General features: G+C 35.1%; 1 protein-coding gene across 2 annotated transcripts in view; it reads right to left on the minus strand.

The window, feature by feature from the left end:
• Positions 1-19,015, minus strand: part of LOC150110555 (complexin-like) — a 542,097-nt gene that overhangs the window by 323,556 nt on the left and 199,526 nt on the right. For both annotated transcript variants that reach the window (XM_090394731.1, XM_090394737.1), the window contains exon 2: positions 12,661-12,783. The gene's annotated coding sequence lies outside the window, so the exon portion shown is untranslated. The remainder of the gene's footprint in view (positions 1-12,660; positions 12,784-19,015) is intronic.

Here is a 19,015-nt window from a genome sequence, read left to right on the forward strand (position 1 = left end):
CACATGTTTTTAACTTATGGGAAACTCTGTACCGTATTCTTTCTTTTCTTTTTTTTTTTTTCTAATTCAATCTTTTTTTTGACCGCATACACGACACTGAACAGCTTGAAAAAAACACATAAGTTAGCCGAGTCAGCTCCACAGTCAAGGTTTTCGTATAAAGATAACTTCTGTCCAACCAAAGATAACAAGGTAGTAAGAAAAATGCTACTACAGTAAAACATTCGAAATGTTGATATTTTCCTCCTTGAGATACAAAATAACTGCGACCAAAACAAACAAAAATGCGATTTAAAAGTCGCATGAATGTGGAAAAAGTCAACAAGCATCATAGCGCATTCGTCAACTTAATTTTCGCTAAAATACGGTATTTGCACCTACCCAATGAAGAAAACTGTAATTTGTTTCATGCGAAGAAAAGTCAGAAGTGAAAATGTTTATATAAATAAACGCTAATATTTTTTGTTGTTATTGTCGGCATTGATGTTTATTAATGTAATGATTTTTAAGAAACACGTTCTAAATAAATATAAACCAAAAACAACAACAAAAAAAAGAGTTAACTGGAGAGAACGGCAAAAGTAATATTTGCTATTGGAGCAAACGTTTGAAAGAGAAGCAGAATTATCGTTTGCTTTATCATTTTCCCACGACAGTAAAGAACAAGAGTTTAGAACGTGGCTTATCTGCATAATTTGCTATGTATATAAACTATCAAACCGCGTGTTTCTGAGAGAAGAACCAAGATTTTGGAAAGAAAAATCACACATCAGCCTCTCATGAGAATGACTAAATGAGCTGCAATTGAAATTTTTGAGGAAAATTCAACTTGCAGTCTTCCAACAGAGGTTAATAGCTTATGCTCATCTCATTAAAAATGACAATTCGCCGAAATTACTTCTAATACTAATTGTAATATAATTTAGAATTATCACTTCAATTCAATGATTGGGATTCAATATAAGATTCTCACTTTCTAGCGAGCGACTCCTATATATTCCATGTTTAAATTTGTTAGCAATGGCTCAAAGAATTTCAGACATTAGTTTTTCGTTGTACTGCTAGATTGGATAATACTACTGCGAAGTCGTGATATATCTGAATATATAATAAACCGATTTAAGAGCATCATACGGCAAACCTAGAATCAATCTAGAACCTTAAATGAACTATCATGGAAAAACTGAGAATGCTGCGTAAGCCCAAATGGAACAAATTTAATCTGCAATGTAATATTAAATGCATTTTTCGAAGGAGAACAAGGCATGATTATCTGGTATTATCGATGAGAAGCTATAAATGCGAATACTCTTTTAAAATACAATTTAGAGATTGTTCTTTTATAGGATAGTCACACTCATAAAACATTATAAATTCGTAGTAGATTATTTTGCCATGAGCAGAGTTAGGTTTACATAATCTAGAAATTCTTCTCTAGAGACAAAAAATATATTTTTTTTCCCCAAAATCAATTCAGGGTTCTAATAAGCACGGTCTCCTATGGAGCAATGTAATGAAGTTACAGTCTACAAGCATGCAAAAATATCCATGCCATGGAATTCGAAACCAGGCTTTTGAAGAGCATAATCATTCATCAGCCAACAAACGATTATGTTATCCACTCAGCCAACCAGGCTTGCAGATTTCTATAAAAAGTATATTGACTTTTTCTTTAAGTAAGCTGTAATTACCTAGCCACACTTTTTTCGACATATGATCCAACAGCAATAAACATGAACTAATTTATTAACTGATATTAACAACGTAATACTGACTCTGACAGATAACTTTACACACACACACACACACACACACACACACACACACACACACACACACACACACACACACACACACACAGATATATAATGAATCGATAAGTGAGAGACAGATAATGAAAAATATGGCTTCTAGTCATTTTCCAAATCGATAGGTTTATCTAATCCATTATTATTTAATGCAAGGGTGACCTTGAAGAAGAAACTTCATTTGTACAAGTATATGAAAACAGAAAGCTAACGACCACTGCTCATAGAATGCCTACGCAAGTGAAGGAATCATCCCTTTAGGCAGGCCTTCTGTGCGGAATCCATGAGGTTTCATTCATAAGAGTAATCTAGTCAGACGTAATTCCCGATTGAGCGCATTGCTATCGCTAAGGAGGCCACCTTGGAACATTCAGAGGAGTCATTGTTAGTAATGGCTCTGCTCATTCCCTTGATAATGCGCAGCTAAACCATACACAACACAGGCTGCAGCAATTTTTGGACTTTCTTATCTTCAACTAAACAGTGTTTTCTTTCTACAAGGAAAATCTAAACACCGAAAACAAATATGGTTAATGCTCTTCAAAACGACTTGATAAACAAACACTTAGTCTTCAATAAGCTGTAAAACTAGCCTTCTCATTTCACTTCACAATCTTGAAATTTTAATTTTACACCGCCACCAGATGGCAGTATATATAATGCACGATATCATTACTGTTATTACTCTCCTCTCTCTCTCTCTCACATTAGTGATGAACTACAAAACTTAATGGCTATTTCTAAATGGCACTTAGTTGCAACTAGGGGTGGGGCTCTTATAAGCTATTTATAAAAGAGAACAAAATTGATCTTCAGAACAAATGCCTAATGTTCAGAAATCCCAGTGAAGTATGTTCTGTACCGTCAATGCTTAATATTATTCGAACAATTCATTGAAATAAAAAAAAACTATTCTTAAAGAGCTCTTATCAGTTATTATAAAACAACCATTCCAAAGGACCAGTGGCAATTTGGTTTATCCATCCATAAGTGGCTTTAACAGTCACTTAAGCACCCTTAGCCTTCCGAGTATCCTTGGACTTCCCAACCGTACTACAAGGATAAGGCGGTTACCCCTATGCCTCGAAATATTCTTGTCTGTAAATTGCGTGTGTTTTACTGACCGGTTTGTCTTTTTATCAGGGACGAGACCGGCTAACTCACCGGCTTATGAGGCCAGCTAACTCACCTTTCGTCGAAAGAAACCAGATGAATGGTCAATAACGATAATCGAATTCAGGTCTTTCCGAACAAAGTGCTTCCTCTATACTGACTGAGCTACGGAAGCTCAGACAGTAAAGGCGCAAAACTGACTGAGCTTCCGTAGCTCAGTCAGTATAAAGGAAGCACAGTATAGGTGCAATTTGGTACTATGTTTTAATTATTGAAATATTTGAATTAAATAATTTAATAATTAAAATAATTAATAATCACTTCACTTTGTTCTCAAGAAATAAACCAAAATTTAAGAAAAAATGTAGTTAAAAATACGGGGGATTGAAAGGATCCCGTGAAACATAGAAATGACAACAAAATATCTCAAAAATATTTATCAATCAACACATAATTTTTATTTGCATTCTTCTTCTTCTTCTTCAGCTTTTCCCACTTAAGTAGGGTCGCTGTTTGTAGTGAGTCTTCTCCACAACCTTCTGTCTTGGGCTGTAGCCACATCCAAGTTTTTCATCCTCAAGTCATCCTCCACCATCACCCTCCATCTCTTCTTTGGCAGCCCGCGCTTCCTCCTCCCCCTGCACATCCATCTGTATGACCTTTCTTCCCACATGCTCTTCCTCCCTCCTCATCACATGGCCAAACCATCTCAACCTTGCCCCCTGTATCTTTGCTTCTAAGTTCGTAAGTTTTACCGTTCCCCTTACATAGTCATTTCTCAGACGATCCTTTCTGGTCACACCGCACATCCACCTAAGCATTCTCGTCTCCGCTACCTCCATCCTGCTGATGTTATTTTACCTCAGGGCCACAGTTTCCATAGCATACGTCATAGCTGGTCTCGCTACTGTCTTGTAGATTTCGCCTTATAGATTAATCGGCACACTCTTATCGCATAGCACCCCAGCCATATCTCTCCAGTTCCTCCATCCCACTTCCTTCTCAGTCTCACCATCCTCTTTCATTGTTGAACCTAAGTATCTAAAGTCACTGACATTCCTAGTGACATTTCCTTCCAGCTCCAGATCTGTCTCCTAGCTGCCATCCACTTTGCAACACATATACTCTGTCTTACTTCTGCCAGTATCTCTTCCAGTACTTTCCTCCAACTTTCCAGTTTAGCTGCCACTTCTTCTCTTGATTCTGCACAAAGCACGATGTCATCCGCATACAACATAGTCCAAGGCGCGTCTTCTCTCACCTCCTCCGTCACAATACTGACCCTTGATGCAAGTCAACTGTCGCTGGAAAACTTTCTGTCTCTCCCGGGCAGGTCCGAACTCTTGTCTTCACATTTCTGTACATCTCCTGCGCCAGCCTGACAAATTTTTCTGGTACCTTTTTCTCCCCCAGACACCTCTAGACTTCTTGCCTTAGCACTCTATTATACGCTTTCTCCAGATCAATAAATACCAGTATCAATAAATATCAATCAATCAATCAATTAATTTTTTAATTGAAACTTTCCAGTAAAAAGAAAATTTTAAAAAGATTCCGCGCATGCGTTAATATTACTTGTCACTTTGAAGAGTTTTATGCTTCGGTGTCTAATGACAACGTGCATGCAACATGGAATTAGATAACGGCAGTAATCAGCATCGTATCTTGGGCCTCACTGACTGAGACACCGCATCTGGAAAGACGGGTAGAACACTGTAAATGAACGGAAATTACATTAATCTGTTACAGATAATCGATTTCACCATCAGTGGATTTGTAAGTCCCCCTCCCTTCCCCTAATGACATTGTTGGCTGCGCAGGAAGATCTATGCATCCTTCGCTAGTTCACTACGAACAGAATTAAAGCCTCATCTTGCAACCTCGCCTCTGCCTATAAACAGAAGAAAACTGCCTCCTTATTGTGATCTGGGCTACACAATTAGATTACGTGGTGATCAAAGTAACATTGCGTTGGTTATCTGTTACACTTTCTTGGCTGTTGGTGCCGTAATTTTCAAGATACCATGTCATCAAACTGTAGACACAAAACTAATCCAAGAAGATCACTGCTTTGTTGTAAAAAATTAACAAAAATACTTTTCATTCAGTAAACTAATGCAGAGTGTAAATGTTGTTTTTGGTCTAAATCTCTGTAGAAGCTTCATCACAAAGTTGTATATCTTTAGTGTTACCAAACATACATCGTTATTACATTGAAAAAAAAAGGCAACTCTGCAAAGCGAATTGTTCATTTTGGCTTTACAGTATGAATAAATTTCCAACGTCGAAGTTGTTCTTTATTAACCGGAACCTTTTCCATTCTTCATTTATAGACTGCAGATCATTTGTTTACGGTTAGTTGTTTAAAGCTGCAGAAGCCACATTATGTATGCATTTCCTATCTCAGATAATACCATTAATTAGCACTTACTAGGATTACAACGTTTCTAATTTAGACTTGCAGATGAGAATACCAGATAAATGATGGCTGCATGATGCAAGCGTGTTACTCTAGTCTATTTTCATGCTTATATGAAGAAAAGAGGATGTCTAGGGATTCTTACCGCATTGGTTAGCATCGTATTAAATGCGGCCTTATTTCTTCACAGGCAGAAAGAGATTGATTACATTGGAAATGAAGGGAACGAAAGCAGCTTATTCGTGTATAACACATGACGGTTCTTCTTTCGTATGTTAGATATTGCACCCTATTGTGTTATGTATGATCAAAATATATCGGACACAATCGTCAGATGGCAAAACTGCAATTAATACAAACTGGCAATGAAGGGAAAAATATTTGATGACATCATCAAAAAGGGGGCAAAAAGGAAATATAACCTCTGGCGATACTAGAATGACGCAAATGCTGAGACCGATGAATAAAGTCACAAGGGAACAACATGGAATAGCACGTAAACCCCGCTAGGTTAGAAACAATATACAACCAGAAATTTGTATCACATCTTTTAGTTTTTGGGTGTATATCGTAGTTCTATTTTCTTTAATAAATCTGTATTGTGTTGTATTGTACCGTATAGATGTTTCTAAGGTTTCGAGTAATCGAAGTTTCTCAGAAGGGTCCAATTTTCTTGGGGGAATCTAACTTTAATTTTAAATAACTAATATCCAATATTTTGCAGGAAATACCAACAAAAATTCAATATGCTTTACACTTTCTTCAGAATGACTAAACTGTCAATATAGACACTTGTTTGGTTTCGTTTATTTAGATTTATCGCCGAAGCAACTCGTGCTATGAGGCCAGTGTATTATAATGTTAATTACGTGTGTTCTAATGGCCGGTTGCTCGTTCTGAGGAACGAAAAGCACATATTGAGAGAGAGAGAGAGAGAGAGAGAGAGAGAGAGAGAGAGAGGAATGCACTCTTCTTAGGGAGAGATCAGAAGGAGAGATTCCGCCTCCCTCTTCTGCGAATGCCACTGATACATATGCATATGATTACCGATAGCAGCGAGGCTAAAAATCCAGCGAACTACAAAAAACTGTAACCTTTATTAAAAGCTTCACAGTACAGTTGATTAAAGTTTGTCATTTTACACATGGGTTTGCTTAAACATCGTATGATTGATATAAGAACCAGCAGACACCGTCTGTGGACACTGAATAAGCGGATGCAATTGGCTATGACTAACTGGGCGTCATTAAAGAACTCTCTCTTCATAAACGAACTTGAATAATCAGAAACCACAAAATTGGGAAATATTCTATGGAATAGTTTAGATGACACTTCCTTTAGGCAGCGCCACACATTATTGTGGTGTTCGTCAGAGGATACGCCACTAAAATACATCAGGAACGTATTTAAGTGGGTCATTAGCGAAGAGTCGCGCCCATTAATCCAAGCGGCATCCTGGTTCCGTCCACTAGCTGTCCTTCCCCCTCATTTGTTTCATTCAATGTCTGAAGTAATCTCCGCCATGGTGGAAAGCGATGGTAGACGACCGACTGTCGTCTGATGCATTACATCGTACTCGCTGCAAATGTGAATCATCTATATTACTTTCTTGTCAACTAGCGCGATGACTTAGTGAGACATTTTCTTGCTAAGACGTTAAGCACTTCAATAAATAAGGGTTCTCGTTTATTTTCTGGTGGATTTTTTAAGAACAAAAAACAGGAATGTTGGCGAGCTCGAGATGCCTTGCTTATAGTGAAAGACATGTTTTGATATCTTAATAGTTGAATGGACCGAGTGGGGCCGATATTATCGATTGTTATTAGCAGTCAAAGGAAAATTATAAAATCGACCGACTGCGCAATTTTAACAAAAAAGTCTCTAATTAAAATACTATGTGCTTAGTGTTTTATATTATACTGATAAGAGATTTTTCATTAACCTCTTCCTTCGTTAAATCTTTCTAACATAGTTTCATTCAATGCAATTATTAAACTCTTTTTTAAAAAAAACGTATATTTCTTATTAAATGACATTTCTTAACCTCACTAGTTCGTTGCTTCATATATCGAATGTTCATAGTCAGTCTAACAACAACAATAGAGAAGAAGAAAAAAAAATATCCGCCAGATCTCTCCTAAATAAAATTCTGCAGCCATAGTCTCAAAAGCAATTTGGACGCAAGTCATTCTTGAGCAAATTTACTGTGCAATCAACAGACATTTTTTTTTGTTTTAATCTTAGGTTCGCCTTTATTATGAAAAAGTACATGTGCTGTTATTTGTTCTCTTTGCGCTTGGAAGATGTGTTGTATTTGATGTTTCTTCCAGCCATTGCTGCTAACTGATTTCTTGTGATTGTGTTTACAATGTCTCAGAACAATTCTGCATTCTATGGTTAACTGACACAACCACTATTGTATCCATATACAGAAAGTTATCATAATATCCATTTTTCTCACTAAATAATGTCAGTAGAGTTAATTGTAATTATTTATTAAAAAAACGTCTTACTCTTACATTTTTAAAATTATTTTAAAATAAATTAGATTCTTTAATAAATTAATAAATTTGACTTCTTAATATTTTTGTCGTGTTTTAATCTCCGAAACAAAATAATGATAATGAACTGTTTAATACTTTTCATTTTTATACTTCATTCTCTATAGTTGATACCTTCAGGTCGGAAGGATCTGGAGTTGAATCCTGTCTAGAACACGAAATATCTTCCAAAGACTTCTCAGCTAAAGGTGAATTAGTCGGTCCCATATGGAGGTGATAGTTTTCCTGTCAAGATAGCTAGAAGAATACATGCAACTAAAAGACATAATTCACCAACCACCCTTTATAGCCTTAGTTGCTTCGACTGCACATCCAAACAGCTATAACCAATCCAAATATTTTTTTTACAAGAAATTAAATTATTTTGTTAAATGGTCAGCATTAATCATAGTATAACCTTAGGCGATAGCAATAAGGAATGTTCATCAATTGCGTGCACTCAAATAGTAACACAGCATTTGGATAAGTAAAAAAGCGATGCTTGTATCTGCCAACTATGTTCTTATCCCAGTCGGAAAGCACTTCGTGTTATTTCTTCAAATAGAGAAATACGTTACGTTTAGAATAGACAGAAACTTTTCATTCAAGACGTCATGAAAACCATACTCTCGATTTATACTCCCCTCCCCTCTTTACGGTATTCCACCTTGTTTTGAAGGCGATATAGAGTGTTTATCTTATGTTCAAGGTAAGATTTCGGTGTTTTGTTTTCTTTTTCTTATGGAATCAATGTCGAGGGAATTAAGCGGTTTAAAAGCCAAAGTAAAGAAGATGATCTTAATAAAGTGTTCTTTGAATGTATGTGTATTTGCATTACTTAATATTAACATTACTTAATCCACAAGGAATTTTGCTAACTTAGGTAAATGAAAGTTGCATGAAATTCACGTGATTGCCAAAATTGCCTTTCAAGTTTTCAAGCATTACAACTTATGGTCTTAGACAAATATCTTGGCTAAAAACCCCTGTTACTATCCGTCAGTGTTCAAGACTGTTTTTATAGTGCCCTCGCAATAAAATGCTGGCAGCCTGAGACTGTAAAATGTTTTCATTTTTAAATATTCAAGGTGTGAAAATTTGTTCTCAGAAGCTACAACCAAAATATGAGAATACCTACATGTTTTTTTTTTTGTTATTGTTGGTTGTTGTTGTCACTACGAACCAATGCAATGAATAACCGAATATATGTGCTTATTTCAGAGATTACAGCTATGTGCGAAAATGCTTTTGCACATGTTTTTGCATTTCATTTTCACTTATTTCCAAACGTACTGAAGAATATTTCTGCAAATTCAACCATGCACATACTCCCTAGTTGTTTTTTTTATTGAGTTCAACGTTTCTATTAACATACACGTAATAAATACAATGATAGACATATTGGTCTAGTTTTTATAAGATCTAATTGCCATTAATAGTAATCCACTACATATTAACAACGTGACAAGCATCGCGTTCTGTTTTCCAACGTAAGAAGACAGATGATTCTGGGTGTTATCCTTGACATTGGAAAAGGCGACAGCATTTGGTCCTGCACCTTAAAGGACAGAATATTATATATGGACGTACTCTGTCACCACGCAACTGGGTTTACTTTACTATAGCATCCACTGTGAGTTTACCACTACTAGACTGCATCTTAGACTAATTTCAAGGCCAAACCTGCATCGGATTACCAGATATATACTGTATCCCTGAAATGAAGCTTCTGCAACTATATAACACTCCCCGTTTCACTTTTACATTTTTCTACGATTTACCTCAGTGACTTTTTACTATTTACTAAAAAAACATTTTTATCTATTCGGCACAATAAAATGAAGGTCGAATAAAAAATGAAGCTTTGTATTAAAATGCAACTGATATCCATCCCCTTAATTGTAGTCAATACCATTTAAGTCAACAACTGAAGACTTTGATAACACCAACACATTTAGTTATATTATTTGTTAATGGACTATCTAAGGGACACGAAGAATACATTAAGAGTAAAAATAGCAAACGTACTGTTATCGACTAGTTCTGGTATCAAAGTACTAGCTGAAGTTCTGGGATAGTGCAGAGTATTATTGATTTATTCCGGCACAGATCAGTTGGATACTGTCTGGTGCTGATCGGTGATGGACAGTCGTGTGTACTACAAAGATTATTTTATGGAAGTATTATTTTATTAACTAAGGAAATGGTTATGTTATCCAGATCTGTCATGTTAATGGGTCAAGTGCATTGACCATTTTACTCTTCTTCTGTAAATGTTATTTTTAGGTTTTTCCCTTAATAACTTCCGTTGTATTAGCTTTTGTTTAACATTCCTTATGAGAATTGATCAATGAAAGAAAAAGCCTTAGCACTATGGAATGGATAATCCTAGTTTCGTCCTTAGATTCAGTTGCAACTAATATCTATCTTGTAGTCGCTAAAAACTGAGCTATAACTCAGTTATTGTTGTGTGGAATTAAGGCTAATATACATTTTGTTAGATCGTAATTTCTGCTCAATCATGATTTATCGTCTTATATTTCTCTTACGGGAATAAAAAGGCGTTAGCTGATTTTTTTTTTTTTATTTCTCTCTTGTTATAAATTTAACTAGTTGTAGGCTGAGATATCATCCTAACATGAAGAACATTTATATTATACTGCACCACTCCATGTTCTGAATTGCATGAGCAACCATGATAAATCAACCTTCAACTATACCAGGTTATTGTAAAGCTGATTTTAGGCCGAGGTTCTCACTATTAAGCAAAGCTCCCGCTATTGGTTCGAAATATTTAATGAGCGGTTCAGTGAAAGAAAATCAGATAAACACTAGGTTGATCTTAGATAATAATAAAAAAAAAAATTTAATGCAGTGTCACATAAATTACATTATAACTCAGTATTCCAACAGGGATTTATAATTAAACGAATATAAAGCTCTCATTAAGATTCTAGTATACTACTCAGCTGAGCTTAAACTTTATAATTAAAGATTATATTTAACAGATCTTATCCTTCTATTACAAAGAACTTATATTATAACTCTACTCTGATCAAGGTTACATCTCAAAACATTTTAAATATCAAATCAGTTCAAGATATTCCCAAAGAATACAACTCATGAACATTCAGACATTCATTTCTAATTCTCTAAGCTCAGTTAATCAATTTTAGTTCTTGTAAGTTCGAGATTCCTAAATTACATCAAATAAGCTTCACAGTATTCTTGTTCAGTCAATGAACACTTAATTCAATAACATAGCATTTATCACTTGAAGAGGGAAAAGTCTTAGCACATCACACATTAAATCTTGACTCGCTGAATACAGCAACTAGGAATAATTTACTTTCGGCGGAATTAATTTTCGTTACTTCTCACTAAAGTATAGTAAAGGTAATCTTACCAGGATATAGCTTCGTCACATCATAAGGAGATCGAACAATAATTTTAAAGGTCCTTGCTGACTTTTACTTTGTAGTAACACAAACTTAAAAGAATTTTCCACTTCCGCGACTGATTTATAGACTCGGGAGAATATAACCTTTATGCACTTGGTTTAAATTATCTACCTATTTCTTCTTTTTTCTTATACATATTATCTATTATAGTATTACTATTCCACTGTTAGGCGTTAGGAAGTTTTGGTATAAATCCAACTCAGTAAAAGGTAAGTTAAAATACCAAGGGAATCCCAGTCCTTTTAATTCCGTTTTCGGCACGCCAAAATTCCTCCCACTCTCCAGCTACCTTTATTTTCTCTATATTTTGCTACTCGATTCTCTTTTTTTACTTTCGTTTTCGTATACACTCCTCCTTCCTTTTTCCCGCCAGTAACTGGTTCTCACCAGTTTAACTCACATCAAACTTGTTTTTCCCTTAGTATATAGTAGTTCACGCTCCAACACGCGCTTGGAGAAATTTGCATGTTTTTTCACAACAACCAATCAAATGATATCACAAAGAATCTTCTGGATATATTAAAATGACATACATTACAGTTTCTTATAATATTATTAAAGGAATAAATCAAATAAAATAAATGAAATTACATAAATAAAATTAACTAACAAAACTCAAAAGGATTACATGAATAACATTTTATAAGCAAGAGACTAACAAAATAAATTTAAATAAATCCTGCTTATGATATGGTAGGTCATGTTAATTATGAATGAAGTATTATTAATTATAAATATCTTCATTCACAATTTAACAGTGTGTTAATTGCGTGTTGGTTAACGGGCTACCTCAACTTTGGATGATTGATCAGTTTTCTTATTTTGCTGAATGAAAAACTTATCTTAAAATAAAAGGCCATTATAAAGATTTTTCATGTCCTAAACAGGATTCGCAAACAGGTCTTTCCAACAACATAAATTTAGTAATAGATCTATTACTAAATGACTGTGAGACTGCACTTTGATCCAGAAATACGCACGTGCGCACACAAACAACATTATTATACTGACAGTTTATAATTTTTATTGTTCGAATGAATTGATTGAGGTTACTGTATTCACAGTTTGGAAATGTGCATTTGCACTGGCTGCTAGTGGAGTATAACAGGAGGTATGACGCTTAAAGCAGTACTGCAAGTATAACATTTGAAATCATTGTCTTCGGATTTGGATCTGGATTGCCATCCAAAATCACATTCATTCAAAAAATTAGCTATCAAATTCCAAATAAAAGCCTCTCTATTAATAAATTCTATATAACTCACAGCGATTAGAAAATTATTTAAAACAATCCAGAGATTCTTTGTCTTTCACATTACCTTGTTTCCTGAAAAAATCGAAGAAAGACGACCGTCTTCTTCGGAGTAAGCAGTTTGTCTTCTACGCAAATAAGAAGTTTGTAAACGGATTCAGTATTCCCCTTTTGTAAAGAGTGATACCATCTAAAATAAAGTAAACAAAATAAAATACTTCAGAATAACATATTTATCTGAATGAAAACAGGGTTTTTTACTCTAGTTTTCAATAGATGAAATCTTTCTGCTTAAATTATAACATATGCATAATCTAAGCTCAATTTATAATTTTAAAAATTGTAAAATTATGAAAGCAAACAGTAAAACATTAAACTATATGGTTAAAATTTAAACATATCTAAAGAAGGATTAAAATACTTGCTATATCCTAAAGTAGGAAGATTGAATGCATATTTCGATGCCAACTGCAGGATCGTTACCATGACAACGCATAATAGATTGTATATTAAGTTAACATCGAGGAATGTATGGTAATACGGAATATGATTTTGTCTTTGCACGATGATATGAAAACTGTTAAAGGAAAATTAAATTTCTGTATTCTAAGATATAAACCAAAATGCTTTACCTCAACTGCTGTTTAAGAATTTCCTATAATCTCGAGTACATTTCTTATTTTATTCAAAGATTTTCAAAAATGCATTTTGGAGGATAATAAACTATATGGAATATGAGCTATCGTGTGCGCTTTTAATATAAATACCACCTATTCTACAAGCCTGACATCCCCATTTTGAAATTAGGCTTGTCAATGCCCACTCTGAGAGCCAGAAAAAAACGTGAAAACTATGCTGAAAATTCAGCCTTTGTTTTATTATCACTGAATGGACTCACTTTAAAAGAGGCTAAATTCCGACTCTAGTAAATTTCTTCTTCTTTTGTGTGTGTGTGGGGGGGGGGAGTACTCAGCTTTAGGGCTTCGAATCTCACAAGATTCGGTGGGATTTCCGGAACTTTACGTTTTGAACAGGCTCAAGATATAAATTAAGAGCAGCAATATTATTATTGATATGAAACTGAATTCAAAGTATAACAGTACGCTTAAGTTCGCAATTTTTACACAAAAGCTAATTCCTCCATAAATTCTGTCCACGTGAAATCAAATTGTCCCGCAGACTATGCCACGCTGCTCTGAAGTCAACAACATGCTACCCTATTATACCCTTTTAGAAAGAGAAAACGAAATCATATAATGACAGACAAATTAAATCAAAGGAACTGGAAATAAATTTAAAAACTGTCACATTTTCCAAGAGCCGTAAAGGACAAAGACAATAACAGCAACTAAAAAATGAGAAAATTTAGTTTGAGAACGAATTACAATAAGGAAGGAAGAGAACACAGGAAATACCGTTAAGTGAAGTCAAGAGTAAATACGTAGCCGTTTACTATTGAAAGTTGTTTACATTTCAAAAATGTAACCCCATTTCAAGAGACTGGTAACGAGATTCCATTGTGCAATTACATTTAAAATGCAGTACTTAAGCAAGTCAACGGAGAGTATTTAACTACCTTATCCTTTATGTGCATCTTCAGTACAGTGAATGAGACATGCTGTTGCTCAGCGTAGCCTTAAGAGGAAACAGCACGACTCCTAATTATTTACAGTTTATCATCAGTGCGAATAAAGAAAACCAACGTACATTAAATCTCCATTATCAATCCTGTCTTCTCTTTATTCACATAGAGCAAAGCAGCATATTTCCTAAGCACGCTGTTCGCGGGAGACTCGACACGTGTTTGCAAGGACGTACTGTTAAACGATGCAAAATATTCTCTGGATTTATTTATTAGAGAAAATAAAGTTCACTGCTGCAATTTTAAAGATCACAAAAGTTTATAACGATGCACGTTAATGCTACAATAACAAGAGGTACAGCGGACGTCCTGGTAAGCTGAAATTATGGAAGACGTTTTGAAGAAGGTCGCGAGTTGAATATATTTGTTTCTCTTGCAGAGGGAACGGTAACTCATTGTACTACAGCATATTGTTATCTGTGAAATCTATAAAGAAATAAAACCATCAGAGCATCTGCAAATCATTCTTTTCTAAAAGAAACATAAAAGTTTCGTACGATGAGCCATTTCCAGTACTGATTTCATACAAGAAATCTTACATAAAAATTTGTCTGTCGCTATATAAATGCAAAAACTACTATATTATTAAACAAGGGATAAAGCAAAAATTAATATATCCGAAATAAAAATCGTGCATCATTGGAAACAATAATTGTGTATGTTCTTTGTTGAATCACAAGGATTTAATCTGCATAATATACTAATTCTAAATATTTTGAGCCTCCTTAGCTCAGTCAGTATAGACGAAGTCCTTTGGTCGGAAAGACCTGGGTTCTATTCCCGTCCGTGACGTGAGGGACCTTTATCTGGTCTCTTTCGATTAAAGGTGAGTTATACGGAGGTATCGGGTTTTTTGTCCCCCAGAATAGATAAACCCGCCCAGTGAATACACATGGATTACAGTCATGAATACGTCCCAACCATATGCCGGTCCCGAACCTGAATCAATGTTAACTGATTTCCTCTGATTGTATTTACAATGTCTCAGAACAATTTTGCATTCTATGGTTAACTGGCATAAGGATGACGCAGACCATTATTGTATCCATATACAGGAAGTTATAATAATATCCACAGTTGGGCAAAGCCTGCAAAGTCACCTACGGTCGGAAATGACTGAAAGGGAAAATCATTCAGTCATTCTAAATACTTTTAAAGAACTACTAAATTTAATTTTTTTTTCTCTCTTCCGGGAAGCCTAAGCTGGTATTGATGATACGTTCTGGGTTTAAATATCCTCTAAGATGCAAAGAACACTTATATAAGGGCTTTTCAACTGAATAAGAGTTAGCCATCTCATATGAAGATCTGTTTCAGTTTATTTCATCCAGTAAAACAGGCTAAGCGGCCAGAACGAACACACGCAAGTTAAAGATAGTACATAGCTTTACAGCTTTAGTTCCTTCGACTGTAACTGCAACCAACTCAGTTGAACAATGCTTACGTGAACAATGATTACATGATTAGTAATTAATAAAAACGGAATTTTGTAGTATAATGGGAAATTTCTAACTCCTGAAATAGCAGAAATCTAGAAACAGCGTTCCCATGTTTCATACTAATAATGACACATTGCTGTAGATTAATGTCTAATTGTTTATTACAGTGAAAATAGGAGAACGGTTTATGTGTAGAGAACGCTTCAAATTCATGACACCATTGCAACAATGCAGACTCTCTCTTACGCAATGCCATATTGATTGGAAAGGCTTGGAAATGATGTTTTTTTTACGCGTACGGTAACTTTCTGAACCTGTGTTCGTCATAATGGGACTAAAATGTATGATTTTCAATGCTGCCTGATAGTTTCAATTACTCCAATAACTATTATGTTAATTAATTAGTATTTTCTATTAGCTTCATTTAGCAGTCAATAATCAATCACCATTTAAATTGTACATGTTTTTGGTCATGAAGTGTTACAAAATAAAACTTATTGTTACATAGACCATAAATAACGAACTATGTTCTTACAAACTGCCTACCGGTTTCGCTAGTAACTGACTAGCTTTCTCAAAGCTTATACAGTACACAAAAAAAAAGGTAAATGCACAGAAGGTTTTAGAATACAAAGAACCGTTAGTATCTGTTAGGTAGCTAGGGTGACACGTTCGCGTGACATAACTACTCAGTATCATGAACACGTGTTACATGTAAACGCGTAATATGATTATTCGCGTACTGTAGCTCTGTTGAACTGAGGGAGTTAATTAGATTTTTCCAGGTATCGTTCAGAATGGCCCCTTGATTTCTGTTTAGGTTGCTTCCCGTACATAGTACAACTGCCGCTTCTTTAAATACTCGATGTCTGTAATCCTCGTCTACGTAGGGCATGGAGCTGTTATTCCAGTCTATAGTGTGGTTCGAAGTAGAAAAGTGATATGCCAATCCTGAGGTGATCGTTCTGTTGTGATTAACATCGCCTACATGTTCTTTCTGTCTTATTTCTAGGCTTCTCGAAGTCTGTCCGATGTAGGAAAGACCGCACGTGCAAGGAATATTATACACACCTGGATATTTATAGAATGGCACAATGTCTTTTGGAGATCTTAGGACTTGTCTTATGCTATTTGTTGGTTTAAATACAACCCTGATGTTATGTGTCTTTAACAGTCTAGCAATTTTTGAGGAAGTTGAACCTATAAAGGGGATGACTGCTGTTGAGATTTGCTGGGCGACTGTTCTTTCTTGTTGGTTATCTTTGTATAGAAATTTGTTGATGATGTATCGAGGATAACCATTTTGTGATAGAGTTGTAGCTATTTTAAACAGTTTTGTTTGAACTTCTTCTTCGTCAGAGATAAATTTTCTAGCTCGATTTCTTAGCATGTGGATGATGCTGTGTTTCTGTGAACTGTGATGGTTAGAAGAGTAATGTAGATATCTTCTAGTGTCCGTTGGTTTTTTGTAAATCGACAGTTTGATACTGTTTCCTTGTCTTTTTACTAGTAAGTCCAAGAAGTGTAGCTGTTCATTATTTTCTACTTCTAGAGTAAATTTTATTTCATTGTGGAGTGCATCGATTCTGTTAACAAACAAATGTAGGCTTTCTAAGTTGTCTTTTAGTTTGTTAACAGAATCAATGCACTCCACAATAAAATAAAATTTACTCTAGAAGTAGAAAATAACGAACAGCTATACTTCTTGGACTTACTAGTAAAAAGACAAGGAAACAGTATCAAACTGTCGATTTACAAAAAACCAACGGACACTGGAAGATATCTACATTACTCTTCTAACCATCACAGTTCACAGAAACACAGCATCATCCACATGCTAAGAAATCGAGCTAGAAAATTTATCTCTGACGAAGAAGTTCAAACAGAACTGTCTAAAATAGCTACAACTCTATCACAAAATGGTTATCCTCGATACATCATCAACAAATTTCTATACAAAGATAACCAACAAGAAAGAACAGTCGCCCAGCAAATCTCAACAGCAGTCATCCCCTTTATAGATTCAACTTCCTCAAAAATTGCTAGACTGTTAAAGACACATAACATCAGGGTTGTATTTAAACCAACAAATAGCATAAGACAAGTCCTAAGATCTCCAAAAGACATTGTGCCATTCTATAAATATCCAGGTGTGTATAATATTCCTTGCACGTGCGGTCTTTCCTACATCGGACAGACTTCGAGAAGCCTAGAAATAAGACAGAAAGAACATGTAGGCGATGTTAATCACAACAGAACGATCACCTCAGGATTGGCATATCACTTTTCTACTTCGAACCACACTATAGACTGGAATAACAGCTCCATGCCCTACGTAGACGAGGATTACAGACATCGAGTATTTAAAGAAGCGGCAGTTGTACTACGTACGGGAAGCAACCTAAACAGAAATCAAGGGGCCATTCTGAACGATACCTGGAAAAATCTAATTAACTCCCTCAGTTCAACAGAGCTACAGTACGCGAATAATCATATTACGCGTTTACATGTAACACGTGTTCATGATGCTGAGTAGTTATGTCACGCGAACGTGTCACCCTAGCTACCTAACAGATACTAACGGTTCTTTGTATTCTAAAACCTTCTGTGCATTTACCTTTTTTTTTGTGTACTGTATAAGCCATGAGAAAGCTAGTCAGTTACTAGCGAAACCGGTAGGCAGTTTGTAAGAACATAGTTCGTTATTTATGGTCTATGTAACAATAAGTTTTTATTTTGTAATCAATCACCATGTTATGATGTTTAGATGTGTCAGAATTCCTAAACATCATATCATTATTTGAACAAATGATAACCAAAACAAAATGAAAAAAAACCTGTTTCACTGCTCGTGTTTCGGAATTCATACGCTTTTAAAAATTTAAGAAATTAATTTCTAAAAGATCAATTTATTCGTGGTGAGAAAACTTAAGAATGTTTATAGCTCCAAGCGTAATGCAAAAGAAAAGAAAAATAAACAGTTGGATAAGAAAGGGAAAAGGAAAAAAACAAACAAACTGAGAGTGTTGGAAAGAACAAGAAAAAAGAATATTACAAAAATCCCATCCGATATAAGAGCAGAACTCTCCGACAGAAGTAGGTGTTCTGTCAGACAACGAAACAAAAAAAAATGGAGACACGCAGAAGTGTACCGCAATTTTGCTTTCTCTGATAAAGAAAGCAGAGTAAATATTACAAGGGATAGTAAAGCGGGACAGGCCAGTCCCGTAGAGACTGACACCCAAACGACATCATCTTTATACCAACCGACTCCTGTACGTCAGCTGTCGTACAACGGACAGCAGCAGAAGAAAATAAATCTTGTTATTTGAGAGAGATCT

The sequence above is a fragment of the Typopeltis vanoorti genome, chromosome 1, assembly GCF_054136105.1.
Source record: "Typopeltis vanoorti isolate ZY-2024b chromosome 1, IOZ_Tvanoo_1.0, whole genome shotgun sequence".
NCBI lineage: Eukaryota > Metazoa > Arthropoda > Arachnida > Uropygi > Thelyphonidae > Typopeltis > Typopeltis vanoorti.